The 16778-nt window shown below is 37.7% G+C and overlaps 1 protein-coding gene and 1 long non-coding RNA gene across 5 annotated transcripts in view; one reads left to right on the forward strand and one right to left on the reverse strand.

Annotated features, from left to right (window-relative positions):
* The window catches only part of LOC139965699 (zinc finger homeobox protein 3-like), a 205032-nt gene that overhangs the window by 9741 nt on the left and 178513 nt on the right, over positions 1 to 16778 (forward strand). The gene's annotated exons all lie outside the window — the stretch shown is intronic.
* LOC139965715 (uncharacterized) overlaps positions 1 to 16778 on the reverse strand; it is an 88882-nt gene that overhangs the window by 5078 nt on the left and 67026 nt on the right. The window contains exon 2 of the long non-coding RNA XR_011792368.1: positions 1154 to 1295. This is a non-coding gene — a long non-coding RNA (uncharacterized lncRNA). The remainder of the gene's footprint in view (positions 1 to 1153; positions 1296 to 16778) is intronic.

Genomic DNA, 16778 nt, shown 5'->3' on the forward strand with positions numbered 1-16778 from the left:
AGCACTCAGATGACAATCTTGTGAAGCAAAGATTGTGAGAACTATGACATGTATTGCGTCCCCAATCTCCCTCTCATCCCAACCCCTCATCCCAACCCCTCAATAGTCACCCCACCCGTACACACCCCACCCGTACACACCCCACCCGTACACACCCCACCCGTACACACCCCACCCGTACACACCCCACCCGTACACACCCCACCCGTACACACCCCACCCGTACACACCCCACCCGTACACACCCCACCCGTACACACCCCACCCGTACACACCCCACCCATACACACCTTTTGCTGAATTCCTGGTTAGGCTCTCCTCAACATTTAGTTCAATATTGATTACAATGCAAGTTGCAAGTATTACTGACATGCTATACAGAATTCCTAAAAAATTCAGGGTGGATAGATCTATTTGCATGACAATATTCCAATATTCATTGAAGCCCTTGTGTGAGCCCATAAATGAAGTAACCTCATGTTTTCTGTTCCCCTCAGGCCATAAGGTCCAGAGTGGGCAATCAGATGTGAACACACCAAGTAGTTTATGTAACAAAATGTTTGTGGCTTTTGCAAACAGCAGTTTGAGGTTGGGGAATCCAAATTGAACAAGGCCTAAACACCCATAACATGGCAGCTCATAAGGATCAGTGCTATTTAAATCTTATTCCAAATTATGTAACAGGCAAAGCCCCAAGTTTGCTTTGTATTTGATTACTGTGTGTTGGTTACAAAATCTTTTGAGAAAAGTATGAAAATATTAGCTAATGTACACTTAAATTAAATATTTAGTGCAGCATTTCATAGTTTGATCCCAAATACTCTGAAGGTTTTAGTATAGGACAGTTGTCCCAATGGTAACTAAATGCAGCATAATGCTTCTAAATGATTTGGGATTCTTGCAAGTTGCTTTAATACAGTATTTCCAGATCAATGGAAATGTGGTGGCCTTGAAAAGTTATTCAATTTGTAAGAAAACAAGCCAGTTCATAAAACTATGGTTTTGTTCATCAGGATTGGTTATTATTTTAATAGCTTTTCCTCTGCATTTTGTCTCCCCTGCCCCCTATTTGACACGGCTACTGTTCTACATAAACCTCTCATTTTATATTGTTTGGGACCAGTCATACTAGTAGTAGTACGTACGTATGTACCTTGCCTGCTTTTCCACGTTCTCTCCAATCCTCCATCTTTTCTTTTCTTTCCTTTTTTGTGGTTTCGTCATCATCTTCCTCCATTTTTTATCGTCAAAAAGAGAAACCTTCATTTGGACGGTGCCTCATTGAAGATCATCTTCTGAAAATGGTAGAAAGTGAGAATGAGCAGTAGTAGTATTCATAAGATGCAGGAAGGTTTTCACAGTAATTCATAAATCCACATTAAGAAAGAGCCCCTCAAGAGATATGGTATATACATCATTTTTCATGAGGCCAGTAAAGGGGTACTGGGATTAACATTCATGTTTTTGGTAATAAATGAAGTGTCAGCTGCTCGTGTCAGGTGTTTGGGTAAAGAGATGAAACTGGCTGAGTACAAGGCCAGCTGTTTAGGCAAAAAAAATATTCACGTCTGCTCTGGCATTGTGTGAGAAATGATATTGCTTTTCCAAATTAAGCCAATTACGTATTCTTCGGAAGATCCCGCTGCCATTGACGGTATTTGTATAAAAAAAAATTTTTGCTAATTTTTTCCCCCCTTTTTTTGCCACTCTGTGAGAAAATTGATAAAAGTATGACATCTATGATATTGGGTATGTGAAAAGTCATGTATGGGAGATTTTCACAGGTTAATGATTTCCATTGTGGAAGTAACACTGGGTGTCAAAGATACACTCCCCTCACAAACTGTAGGGAATCGTTTGACATGCGAGATAAATGGAGTCAATCCGTGCCAAACATTTTCAATTATTTCCTGGAGTTTGTATCAAGATTCGACAATGTAGGTGTTTGACACCAAATTTTCCATTCACAAACGAGATCATTATCCTTTCCGAAGCTGCGTGTATAATTTGAGTTTGAAACAGAGATATGGATTGATAAGGGATATCAAGCTTGCTTGATTTTTAAAGATTTCTAAACATTTGTCCAGTTGCATGGCACTTGGGACTCCTGGTTAGGTTGGGCAAGGGGTGGGGATGGGGGGGGGGGAGAGGATATGAAATTCTGTCCATATCCTTTCATGATTTCACTCTTTTATTATACTATAGTGTTTAGAAAAATGAATTGAAATTTCTTATAAATCTCTTAAAGGAGGGTGGATGTTGCCAAAAACAGTTAATGAAACCACGAAAATATAAACCATTAAATTGTCACATTTGGTCCCAAATTCGAATGTTGTTTCCATTTGGTTGATTAATAACATATTTCGTGGATGTGCCGTCCACAATTCCTTGAAATTTAATGAAAAATGCAATTTTTAACAGGAATATCAGTCCCCATTATTTCTGTTACAGATTTAATATTCATATCCTACTGTGATTGATAGGTCTGGTATTGCACACTGCCTGGGTAGAGTAGAAGCCTACAAAACTGTCCCCCTATGTGTCACAACTGGTTGTAACTTGTATGTACTAAAAGCAGTGGTTACTGTTTTACTTACATTGTTATAGCAGGGAGTTGCCATGTAAGTATTATAGCCAAAAACTGAAGAAAAACCCTGTTATTTTAGTTATTATGATCAAGCCAAAACAGATGACAAGTGTCATATATGTACACATATCTAGGAAGAGTAGACTTGTGTGAATGGTTTGCAATGAATGGTGAGAGTGTAGTTATTAACTGACAAGTTCAAAGGTCATGAAGTCAGTGAGTTCAAGGCTCATGGACTTTAAACATGGTTAGGTTAGGCTGATCCATGTACATCATAGATCTTCAACTCTATGGATTGCTGCCTTCTTGCTTCAGTTTTCATTGATATTTGATACCCTTGGAATGTTCTGTTACCTATCAATGTACTCTGAAATCTGCATACACTGCTTCATCATAAAATTCAGAATACTTGAAATTTGATACCCTTGGAATGTTCTGTTACCTATCAATGTACTCTGAAATCTGCATACACTGCTTCCTCATAAAATTCAGAATAAGACATTTTGTGAAGGACATTATGTCCACAGCCGTCAAAAACAAATTGATTATTATATTATATGTATAAATGATAAAGAAAACCCAAATTTTAAAGCACCAGCTCTGCACGATGAAATGTGCTGTTAGGTTCTTCTTTTTTTCTTTTTTTTTAAGACCAACTTTAGCATTAACTTTATGGTCTTCTTTAGACTGCAATATCCTTTGAATCAATATCAGTTATATATATATCCTTGCATAGTGACTTGCCCAAAAAATAGTTTTGACCATTTCAGTGAAAAAAAAGAAGATTATTTTCAGAGAAATCTATTGCAATATCTGATTTTGTCTGCATAAGTGTGACATTACTTCATGTCACTGGCAGAGAGAGAGAGAGACAGAGAGAGAAAGAAGGGGGGGGGGGGAGAAAAGAAAAAGAAGAATAAAAAAAGAGAAAACTGTAAGGAACTATGTACATGACAGGCCAGTGATTTATTTATAATTAAATGACTTCCTGTGTGCAGTAAGCCAGCCTCAGATGTTCCACCCTCAGTTGGCCCCATTCATATCACACACTGAGAAATCAACAGCATTTTTTAAGATCCTCTACTTGTTTACACTCTGGCATTGTTTGACACCATAAAAAATGAAGAGGGGGGAAAAAATATTATGAATTAAGGAGTGAGCTTGGCATGTTCAAAGTCATAAATGGGTGTTGCATGTGAACATATTGAGTCGAACATATAGAATCCATGCAGCCAGTCAGTGTTAACTCAATTAGGGATTGAAACTATGTCAACCTTTTCATCAAGAAGTGGGCTGTTGAGGGAACAAAACAAAGACTCCTTTGTACAGAAGAGAAGAAAGGTAGAAATTAGTATTTCATGAAAGAGGGTTTAATGGTTGGAGACTATTGTTCTTGTGCTGAAGTCTGGAAAGCTTGTACCTATTGCTGGAGACTGGACTTCTTGAATGGGTGACCTGCAGTTTGTCTATTATTTCATGGTGATATGGGTGCAAGAAAGTCCCCCCCCCCCCAAATAAAAAAAACAGATTTGGGTTAAAAACAATTCTGTGAAGGACATCCGTGGAAACTTTACCCACTGGTGTGTAGAGATGATATTGTGTAACCTTGTATTGGATCAAGAACATGACATGATTTTTTTCCTCTAAAGATTCTACAAGTATTTGTTGAGAATTGTTCACACTTTCGTTCTTTCCCATTATACAGTCTGGTTACCTGATGGTGAAGGTCAAGATTACTGTTAACATAGACTATGTGACCGGTTGACCTTGTTTGATCAGTTAATTAATATGACCCCTGATCTGTTTGGGATGTGCCCCCCCTCCCACTCCCACCCCTCTTTTGTCATCTCCTTGTATCTCTTCTGTTTTACTGAGGTATAAGTTTACTGAACTACCATGTTATCCAACATTCATGTACCTTCCACAAATAACATTGATATCTTCCTCCTTCATTCCTAATGTTGTAATTGGGTTACACCCCCCCCTCCCCATAAAGTAACTGTATTTGATTCAAAAATAATGTTAAATCCTCTTGTAATTGAAGTAATTTGGTGCAACCTAATTTCTGTGATCACCAAACTTACATACTGGAAATAAAACTATTTTTGTCAGTGTGACAACATATATTTCAAGTCTACATGTGGCTGAATGTCAGAACGGCACTTTTAAAGGTTATAGACCTATACCTAGACTACCACACTGAAGAAACAGAGGAACCTACAGTAGCCAAGCCTTTCTTTGTATAGAATTTGGTGCTGAACTGTTTCTAGTTGTGCTTTCTTGGACAAAACGAATTACTTTGTAGACAAGAAAGAATGTTTTTAACTTTTAATGTGAAAGATCTATCGAGTTGTCTCCGAAGCATGTACTATTTTGGTTTTCCACAAGGGAAAAACTAGGGAGTCACTCTTTAATACCGACCTTGCAACATGTGTGGGGGAACCTCGGATTGCAAAGTCAGTGACGACTTTAACGAGGGTCCAAAGTCGGTAATTACAATTACGTTTCGATTCGTCCAACTCGGCAGCATACAGAAACATTGTACTCAAAGCCGAAGCCAAAGATAATTAGTCAGGTCGCACATCCGAAGTCTAAGCATGCTAAGTTCTTCAATACTGCCCTCAATTCTATTCGTGGAAACAATTGATACTGTAGTTTTGCTTATCCTGTCTATTGTTTGTTTTGGCAATGAATGAAACAAAGAGTATATAGTGTTTCACTTCATGGAAGTATCATTAGTACACAACACTGGATTAACCACTGATTCATAGCTAGTATTCCAAAAAGGGAGTTGCGGGTGGTGTAATTATGGGTGCTTCAGATCTAACATTTTTCAAAGCTTTTTTCAAAATTATACGTTTCCTTCCCATTACACAAGTTCAAAGGGAAGGGATTAAATGGAGAAATAGGGGGGTAAGTGGTGGTTTGAGCCAGTTGGTATCAGTCGCTGTGTAATATAACATTGAGCATATCAGAGATGACTTTCACTGTTGCGTGTGATGTAATAAGCATTACTCTAGCTTTTTCGAACGTTAATAGTGACATTGAATCCCTTTAGCTTCTGAATGAGACATTACATTGTGCTCTACCCTATGTAATTTGAAGAGGCTAATTGATATCACTAAATTAGTTGTGCCTTGATAACATTAGGAAATGCTAGGCAGTAATCGAATGCAGTTCTTTCAAATTCTGTGCTTGGATTGGTGTTATAGGTCTTTCCTGTATTGTGGCCTGGAGGTTCTTCCTTTGAAAATGTCCAAACATCCTATTTAGCAAAAGAAAAAACACACCATCAGTTTTATCTTTATGAAGCACCTTTGAGGTCAACAAGCTCCTATTTTATTTTTTTACTGTCATTTAGGGACATTTAAAGGGATGTTATAATGATCTGAAAACCAAATAGGCCTACATATGCATTCTTGGTCAACATCATTTATTGTATAGATCTATGAATATGATTATTATTTTTTATTAAAATCATTTGTTTCAGTGCACTGAACTCACCCTCATTAACCACAGTAGTCTTACTATTGTCATACTTTCACATATAAGGATACACTCCTGTGGTGGTTTCAATAGATGTTTAATCCAAATATCACATTTGTGAGCGGATATTAGAAATGTGCAAATCAGTTACTGATGTAATCAGTTTTTACTGCAGTCCTAACTCCAGTAGTTCTCAAGTTACATCCTGTTGGATTGCGGACAGCTTTGACTTGAAATTTTAGAATTTGACATAGTACGATCTTACAACTTGAATGATTTGTGGGCTAAACCACTCTTCCCCCACCCCCAAACTTTTCCCACCCCTCTTCAATTCCTCAAATTTTGTTGTAATGTTACACAGAAGAAACTACAAAATGGAATTTTAAAATTGATCAAATTACTGAGGGAGAAAGCTTGATTTAAGTTGCCTCCCTTGGTTACAGGATAATTTTTTTATTTGCCAATAGAAACTCCAATATTGATGGTCAACCCCATGAAATTAAAATTGCTCTCAAAATTGTCATGCAATGAATGGGTTTTCACGAAACCTCTAGCATCTTACATTGTTTCAAAAATTGTTTCGAAAATTCCTATAAAGTTGTACAAAATGATTTCCTTTGCAGTATGGTACGTTTGATGAAGTTAACCCTTTACACCCTTGGATTTCCTTTACCGTGTCGTACTAAAAGTTGTACAAAATGATTTCCTTTGCTGACATTGCTGTACGGTACGTTTGTTGAAGTTAACCCTTTACACCCTTGGATTTCCTTTACCGTGTTGTACTAAAAGTTGTACAAAATTATTCCCTTTGCTGTACGGTACGTTTGTTGAAGTTAACTCTTTACACCCTTGGATTTCCTTTACCGTGTTGTACTAAAAGTTGTACAAAATGATTTCCTTCGCTGTACGGTACGTTTGTTGAAGTTAACCCTTTACACCCTTGGATTTCCTTTACCGTGTCATACTAAAAGTTGTACAAAATGATTTCCTTTGCTGTACGGTACGTTTGTTGAAGTTAACCCTTTACACTGTCGTTTGGGTTTCCTTTACCTTGTTGTACCTTCCAGATTTTTTTCCCTCATTTACAAAATTGATTTTTTTTGTGGTGTGGAGATGTGTTACAATTCATGTACTTTAGCATCTACAAGTTGGTATCCTTTACGGTGTGGTGCATTTGAAATAGGTCATCCTGCACACAATATTTTTCATTTATGATTTGGTATGTTCGTAGTTTTATCGGTACATAATTTATGTTCTGCAATTGTTTTTATCAAATAGTTATAGAGGTAAAAAATAAGTTCAATTTTTCAGAATGCTTGATAAAATAGTAACCCTCATGCTTTGTAGGAAAACAACTGAAGAACATCTTAGTGTTACTGTATCTTAACGGCTTAAACGTCATACAAAAATAAAGTGTTTCAGACCATAGTGTTGGTGGTGTTGGGTAACTTGTAGAAACTCTTCTATACAACCAATTTTCAGGCTCTTGTAGCAGTTATCCCAAAGTCAAGCTAACCAGTAATCAAAGATGTATCCGTGTGCAGCTCATATATATATTTTTTTTAAAGATTCAAACTTGTTGTTTCCTGGAACTTGGAACTGTTATGGTCATTTTCAATTGAAAGTATCATAAAATGGCCAACTTTTCCAAACTGACTCTGACCATCTGATTACCATCATCACAATGATCATCATACAGCTTTGTTTTCAATCTTAATAAAAAATGTGATTTACATTTTCTGGAGATGCCGTTGAGCCATCTTTGTTCTTTACTTTGGGGCTGCATCATCATTAAACCAACACTACCTTATTGCTGCCATATCCAGGTAGAACCAGTACCTCATCCCTCCCTCCTCCCCCCCCCCCCTCAGTTAAACACAAAAAGTGAGCATTTAAGACCTTGCCATGTTTATATACTCACGGCTGTATTTAAACACCTCTCGGATATAAAATGAAACAGCAAATTTGTGATATAGCTTGTAAACATAACTTTTAGCATCACTTCTACTCAGTTTCATGTGCATGTCTGACCCCATAAAGAGATCACAGTAGTTTGTAAAGACACAAAGCACAGCAAACAGCTTGTCATAAACATAGTGCTACCACCATCATCATCCTCATCATCAGGTCGAGACGACTACAGAAGCTTCTTCTTCTTGTCTGTGAGCTGTAGTAGCAGCCAGCAGTGTTGTTATGACCTAACCCTTAACAGGGAAAACTTATAATAATCATAATGAATAACTGTGAATAATACTCTAAACTGTTCCCCAGCCAGCCAGCTTTCTTTATTTGCATAATTATCCCCCTCAGCAAATATATGCTGGCATTTCCCCAAACGTCATCATCATGGAATACTTGAAGAATGAATAGGTGGTGGTGTGTGGGAATGGTCTCTACCTGATGGGTGACCTCATGGTGCAAGGGGTTAACTCTTCATGCATACCTCCCATTGTCACTGATTGGATGGGTGTAAGGCTTGTTGTATAGGTAGTATTCAGATGCAAATTGGGTATGAGGCACACAAAGGGGGTAAAAAGTGGCTGTCTTCAAACTAGGCAAAACTCACATTTGTTTGTGCGCATTGGGTTCGAGAGAAGTAACAGCTTGGAATCTAGATAAACATAGAATTATGAAATGAATCTGTGTGCAAAATATTGAATGCACATTCAATAAGAAAGCTGTTGGAATGAAGCTGATGGTAATGCCTTAAATAGGTGATAATCCGTAGTTAAGTTTAGTTATGTGTGTGAGTGTAGCCTAATCAGTTGGTCATTGCATAGAGATGATAGTTTTTTTTTTTTTTGTCTTTTTACCGAATAGTCATATAGTTTTGTCATAATGAAGGGAGCATAGTTAGAGGGGAGATTAGGTTTGCCAGGAGGTGATTTAAGAGTTTTGAACCAAGAAAGAAGGTAATCATTCTGCCTGAAGAGTGCTCTTCATCGCTTGTTGGGATAGATGTTAAGAACTTGAAAGAGTTTCTGCAGTGACATAAAATGAGAGGGGCCCATCGGAGGGTGGCAGAGACTGTGGAGGAGGTGAGATGGATAGCCGGAGAATCAGAGTCTGCATTAAAATACAAATTCACAGGAAATAGGTCTTAAGGGAGAGAAATATGCAAGTGCTTGCTTTGCTGGGAAACATTTGGGGATTCATACATTCAGTGTTTGAAAGTAATTACTGGACAGATGCTTGTGAGATGAGTGTTGCCTGAGCGGCGTGATTGAATAATTTAAGTAATAGCCGATGGTTTCAAGTCGCAATATGAAATTCAGGGCATTGCCTCATGGTCTCCAGTTTATGTTTGGTACAAGTGTGTTGAATACGTATTATTGTAATTAGGGGCCACCACGTTCTGGAAAAATTAGGGCGAAACAGTTTCCACCGCAGGGGAGATAAGTACTGCAGAGCCACACAGTATTTATTAGTATAAACCATGCATCGCAGTGTCCATATTGCCAGTAGTTATGTGAACTCTTGTGTTGACCGCTAGATGATTATAAAGCATTCAGCAAGTAACTTTTTGTAAAATCCTCGGATAAATTATCTTATGAGTTTACCAAAATTTGTCTTTTTGAGCTTGGGCCATGAGGTAAAAGCCCAGGTGATAGAGATATAGTTGTAAAGTTAAGGAATGTTCAGGCCTGTTTTGATGTAACTAATAGTAGAAGGTACATAAACTGCAAAATATGTTGAGTATCCCTGTACAATGAGTTTTGTCCATCTTAAATAATGAATCGAAAAACGTGAAGTTTGAGGTTTGGTTATAAGTGACCATAATTGTTTCACTTTCTAGCATATTTGACAATTTTTTAAGGTTAGAATAAAACAAAATTGCAAGAAATGAAGAAAATATCTGGTCTGGTAGTCTGAGGAGTTTCTGGAATCTGAAAAATTGTTATTTTGAATATTAATTGCATTGCTTGAACTTTGTAAAAAATCATACTGAGACTCTTCTTTTATTTAAACGATGGATTTTTTAATGACCAGAAAGAAGGATTTTGTGCAGTTTTATGGGAGAAAAGTTTCTTTCCCATTACCTAAACCCATGTTTTAATCTATCTGATACATTGACGTTTTTTTGTTACAGACAAGGTCATAAGTTAAAAGTGAACAAGGGAGAGAGAGGGAAGCTTTATAACTTAAAACTGAAGTTTGAAGATCTTGAGATAAACCGTTAAATATCACCATTATATAATGACATAAGCAGGTTTCCCTTTGCCCAACAATGATCAGCACACCCTTTTTGCACATAGTCTGTTTTGGACTTCTTTGTTTCGGCTGCACCCTATGGGGGATTCCCCAAGGGACACATCCATGTGGCTGCACAGATCAGGGTATTTTTTTCTTTGATTGTGAATACTTTGGCATGTAGGTTGGACAAGTTACCAATGATTGAGGGTTAAATTTCGTAAAAGTTGTGTGAGATGGCCTTTTATTTGGTTGACACTCATTCTGTTCATAGATTTGGTGTTTCTTAGGATTGACACATTGCTTGAATGTCAAGGGTTGAGATTTTAATTTATAGCGTTTAAACTTTCCTGTCTTTTACTCATAGTTGACACCGTTTTATCTATCATGTAATAGCTAGCTACGATAGCTACAGTATTGCAGAGGTATCCAGGCCGAAAATTTTCTCATTTTCTGCCAGCAAGAGCTTAGCAGATCTACTGGCTGAAATCAAAGTTCTTACTGACAATTTCCTGAACTACAACACACCTGAAGTTACTGTGCAAGCTTTTGAATGCAGCCCAATTATGTTTGCTGATAATAAACAGTAATTGAGGGCATAGATTAGCTATGGAAAGCAGTCTGATTCTCTGGCTGATGAGTTGTTTTAAACCTAACTTTTCATTGTTGATGTTCTTACTATCTACTGGCAAAAAAATGCCAGTTACCTCTTCTTTATCTACTTGCAAATGGAAAAAATCCACTGGCATCTAACTAGTAAAATAGTCTTAATTTGCAGGTGTGGGAATCTTGGGTATTGACCTTAAACTCAACTACTTGGGAAATATCTTTGAGCTCTCCCTCGATCTTCTCAATGACTTTTATTACCCTCTTTTCAAGATGGACAACATGTGTCCATGCATAATAGTGACTATTAGCTAAGTCCAAGTGGTTTAGTAGTAGCCTGTTGAAATATATAGAAACAGGTCATGAAGTAACTAAAATGTCCCGTGAGGTAAACTTTACATGCCTGATTCAAAGAATGTATTGCAGATCTGAATGTCGAAACTGCTGTAGAGAATTAGTAAGTAGATGTTTTTCTTTTTCATTCTGTAGTTTGGGCCCTATTTATAAATAAAGTGAAGGTTGATAATAAAGGTCACTAGGCCCAAAATGGTCAGCATAACTTTAAAAAGAAACCTCGGGACTTTTCATAAATAAAATAAAAAATTGGCAAGAAAAATAAGTGAGAAAGAAATGTTAAAAACTGAGGTTTAAAACATACACTTTCTACTGCGAGTTGTATATCGAGTATAAACAGGTACTGATGAGTGATTCAACAGGGCCAAAATGAAATGATTTTTTTATAGTTAATAGTTTGTTAGTTCACCACCTCTTGTATGCAACCATTATGCTGTCCTTTGTTGGTCAACCCATTGATCGTAGTAATAATCATAATCAGGCAGTCATTTTTACGACGCTTAAGTGACCACGAATGTGGGAGAAGCCCGCAAGGGCTTATGGATTATGGAACTTTCACAGCGGGTGGCTTCCAGTTCAACATTTTAACTCAAATTTGGAATCTTTTCAATTTAGATAGTCATTTCACATGGGAAAACTGTAGATTGCTCTTCAAGGGATGAAAAACCCACCTTACTATGACTCGGTCGGGAATCGAACCCCGAACCTCCCGATTGCTAAGCCTAATTGCTTCAAATGCCACTGCCTTTATCCACTCGGCCACAGCACCGGTAGTACAGCCCAGTGTTGAGTGTCAGTAAACATAGACCTTACACTAACTGTCTGTGCCTGCCAACTAGGTAGGGGATCATTTGTACTGTTACCTACTAAATCATTGTCTACAATGTTATCACTGTTTGGCCAAACAGATAGCCAGCCCTCCATTTGTTCAAGGAAACTGACATTTTAATTTATGTGAATGACCACATTCCTTATAAGTTATCAAGTTGTTGTGTTGCAACATGTTTCATATCTGGCCCTGTTGTATGATTTTGTAAATCTGTTCACTCACTCTGCCTTTGAAAGTCATAAAATTTGCATAGTTTATTGGCTCTTTGCCATAATTTGCCCTAGTTCTGAGCTCCAACTTCAATTCCCACATTTAGAAATTCCCATATTTAGTACTGTACAACAACATCTTACTAATAATTCATTCACACTCAACCCAGGGTATCTATGGTGTCTTCTAGTAAAACAGTTACATCACTTAGAGGATAAGAAGGTTGTGGGTGGGCTTGCTGTTGTGGGGGTCAATGAAGGGACATGGAAATGTTCAAAAGTTCTTTTAGAAAGGAAAGTGTGACAGGATTTGACAGTAGCATTGAACAGGAGCATTGAAGACTTGGGAAGTTACCGTTGAGTTTCTATGCTGTTGACTGGTTCAACATTGAATCTGGGATGGAGAGAAGTTGTACCTGTACTATACAAAGAAAGTGGTCCATTACAGTATATTATCGGCATGTTCATATTAGGTTTGTGTAGTCAACATTACGGAAGGGAGATGGCCATACACACACACAAAGAATTGCCAGATGCTAGAGCGAGGTAAATATGGTAATGCACAAGGTTACATAAGGTGAGTACGTCGCTCGTTAATTCACAAACCAGGTAAGGTTTGGGGAGTTGACAGTGTGGTTCGTCTACTGTTAGGTTATTATGGGATATTATTAACTGTGAGTACAAACCTACTTCTACTGGTGAATCCACTGATTTCCAACCCCTTGAACAGAGTCCTGCTTTATACTCACCCTTGTCATAGGTCGGAGGTTCCGTCTGCATTTAGCGAGACAAACAAATATTTAGGTGTGATTGAAAATTGTGCATTTAATTTGTGACATCCGAGAAACTTTATAGCAAGTCTTAAACACTTTCGTGTAATAACTTTGTGTGTGTGAGCCGCTTAATTGGCCAAGATGTATCAAAGCTCGTCGAGTTGCTGGGAACAATTATCGTGGTTGTCTTTTTTCTTTTTTTTTCTTTCTGGAGATGTATCGGTTGGCGTAAACATGATACCCCGAGCTCTCCTTACCGTCACAGACAATCGGATAAAATTTTGCATTTTAATCTGTGAAACCTCATACAATATTTGACATTAATTTCAACCTTCAGTTGTTAGTTTTCTAAAATATCGATGTCTTACATGCATACTCCATTCGTGACTGTGCATATTTAAACAGCTCACTTTATTTGCTATCCTGCTCAATTGTTTCCTTGCTCCATATAATAATGCTGCTGCTGAACAGCCTTGGCTGCCGTCAAGTGCATCTAATTTTATGGAAAAGCATCAATATAGCCTTAAGCAGCCAAATTTTTTTCTATTTTTCTTTTTTATATATATATATTTTATTCTTGTGATTCAGTCGTCATCGCAATCATCATCGTACTCAAGACTCTCTCTAGTTTCGTTTAATTACTCTTAGTTCATCAACGTGATGTAGAAGTAAGGAGGGGCTTGTCAGGTGACAGCTCGCCTTCGTCTCCTATTGATTGGACCGTGCTAATAAGATTTGTCCTGACTAGGAAACAAAAGCTCGACTTGATCAAAGAGAAAGAAAAAAAAATGGATGAAGGAGAAGAAGAATTTAAACTGAAAACAGATATGTAGCTATGAGTGTCTTTATGCTGACCAGTGTCACAGGCGATAATTAACTGTCAGTAAATTTCAGTGGCCTGTCATGACGTCGTTGGCTGTGTATGTAGATATGGAGTGTCTCACATGGAAGGATATATATCACTTATGTATATCACTATGTGTATATCACCATATATCACTTGAGTACATGATATGAATATACATCTGGCCCTACCACACTACGCAGAAAAAAAAAGAGAGGAAAAAAATAGTGTGCAGCAGGATATACTGTATCATCACATATATGTTTATATATATATGTCTACATAAATATATATATATATATATACTTTATGTGAAATGGAGGTAAACGACAAAGGCAAATGAATATATATAAATGAAAATCGTAATGAGTTGGAAAATCAAGAACAGTGAAAAAACTTCCAGCCTCCACCGGGATTCGAACCCAGGCCTCCCGCTTTGTACGCGGACACCCTAACCAACTAGGCCATGGACGCTGATTGTATGTCCAGAGGTTCTAAACCGGTAAGGAGGGTCGTAATTCCACTGTAGGCGTTTGTCACCTGTATCGAACAATACTAGTTCTGTTTGTGTGACATATTTGGCCTTACTCTAGAGATCAAACATGATGCTAGCCAACTCGAAAATCATTTGTGATTCCTAAAGCCGGATCTCGAAAGACAGACTTTATGTGAAATGGAGGTAAACGACAAAGGCAAATGAATATATATAAATGAAAATCGTAATGAGTTGGAAAATCAAGAACAGTGAAAAAACTTCCAGCCTCCACCGGGATTCGAACCCGGGCCTCCCGCTTTGTACGCGGACACCCTAACCAACTAGGCCATGGACGCTGATTGTATGTCCAGAGGTTCTAAACCGGTAAGGAGGGTCGTAATTCCACTGTAGGCGTTTGTCACCTGTATCGAACAATACTAGTTCTGTTTGTGTGACATATTTGGCCTTACTCTAGAGATCAAACATGATGCTAGCCAACTCGAAAATCATTTGTGATTCCTAAAGCCGGATCTCGAAAGAGATACTTTAAACAGACTTTATGTGAAATGGAGGTAAACGACAAAGGCAAATGAATATATATAAATGAAAATCGTAATGAGTTGGAAAATCAAGAACAGTGAAAAAACTTCCAGCCTCCACCGGGATTCGAACCCGGGCCTCCCGCTTTGTACGCGGATATATATATATACATATATCTATATAATATATTGTATATGTATATAGTTTATGTAACACATATATGTGTCATATGTGAGTGACAAGGGTAAAAACAGTTTGCTTTCTGGTTATGTGTTCTCATGTTTCGGAGATCATGGTAAGATTGTAGGTATGTGCCAGACTGTACTGGGTCATGGAACTAGTTCAAACCACAAACTCCCTGTTATGATGGGATATGACCCAGTAATGTGTCTTGATTTGCTGAAAATAGCACTTGCTTGTTCAAGTTTACAAGACAAGTAAACATGAATTTGATGAATGGAACAGCTTTTTGTTCCTTCCCGCCCCCCTGCCCCTCCCCTTATCCTGTTCAATATGAGACCTGTCAAAATGTGGTTGTTTCAGGTGGAAGGAATAATACATGCATATATGGTTTATGTATGCACAGCTAGTTCATACTTGACCAACCGTGCAGTAAAGCCAGCTACAGTCTTATATATGTGATATCAATGCAGCTATTATTTATGCAGCTGATGACAAAGTTGTTTAAATCTTAGTCACTGTGTAGTAAAGTCTGTCAATTCTTCAAATTATATTAAAAATTCATGACATTTTAACCAAACAGTTGCTTAATACTAATATGCTAACCTGAGGTGTAGAGATATAGATATATGTAGAAAAATATGTAGAAAGATACTTTAGTCAAATATGTCAGATGTGGAACTTGAGGGTGTGAAGGTGTGTGTACCTCATATATCCTCTTAACAATTAGGCTTTAGACTTTACTCCAATGATGATGCAAGATATGTGGGACATTTTCAGAAAGAGAATGTTACTGGTATGTCTCTTTTATACAACCTCTCATATGTACAGTATGCCCTAGAGCAGTTTCATCTCAATAATACGAAATTTTTCATTCCTTTTATTTCAACCTCCTCAATGCAGTCTTTAGCAATTTGCAAGAGTAGGACAGGGTGGATGTTTCATCCTTAACCGTTTGCAGTATAAAAAAAAGCTCTCAATGTTTGATGGAAACTTGAGCGAGGGTATTAATGGGGCAGTGAAGTACTTCAGGAAGGAGTTTGAAGGTAACAGTGGGTGAAATGTTTGTTCATTTGTGACCAGTTTTGGTCCTCCTGGCACATTTGACAATTTCCTCTTGTTAAGCAGATTTATATACATTCAGTGTAGCAGATATTTGACTGTACAAGGGATTACTTTGTGATTTAGAATGGGTATGACAGGTCAGAAGTAGAAACATTAATAAACAATTATTGGAAATTTTGACTTTTGAAATTGAGGATGGTTACACTCTGCAATCAAATGCTTCTGTGACGAGTCTGAGGGCAGCAGTGAGTGAAATGTTAAAGTTTGACCATGTGTGACCAGTGGTCTTTTGCGCATTCAAATGCTTCAGTTACGAGTCTGAGGGTAACAGTGAGTGAAATGTTAAAGTTTGACCATATGTGACCAGTGGTCTTTTGCGCATTCAAATGCTTCAGTTATGAGTCTGAGGGCAGCAGTGAGTGGAATGCAAAAGTTTGACCATGTGTGAACAGTGGTCATTCGGGCATAGTTTGCAATGTCCCCTTGTTCTCAGAATGAATACCAAGTGTAGCAGACACCTGCAAGGTTATACCCTGTGAAACAGATACAGAAATGCATTGCTTAGTGAAAATCTCTTACTTGTGACATGCTGTTAGTGTATACTTGTATCGTTAATTAGGTAAAAATACTGCATTACAC

The sequence above is a fragment of the Apostichopus japonicus genome, chromosome 3, assembly GCF_037975245.1.
Source record: "Apostichopus japonicus isolate 1M-3 chromosome 3, ASM3797524v1, whole genome shotgun sequence".
In the NCBI taxonomy this organism is placed as follows: Eukaryota; Metazoa; Echinodermata; class Holothuroidea; order Aspidochirotida; family Stichopodidae; genus Apostichopus; species Apostichopus japonicus.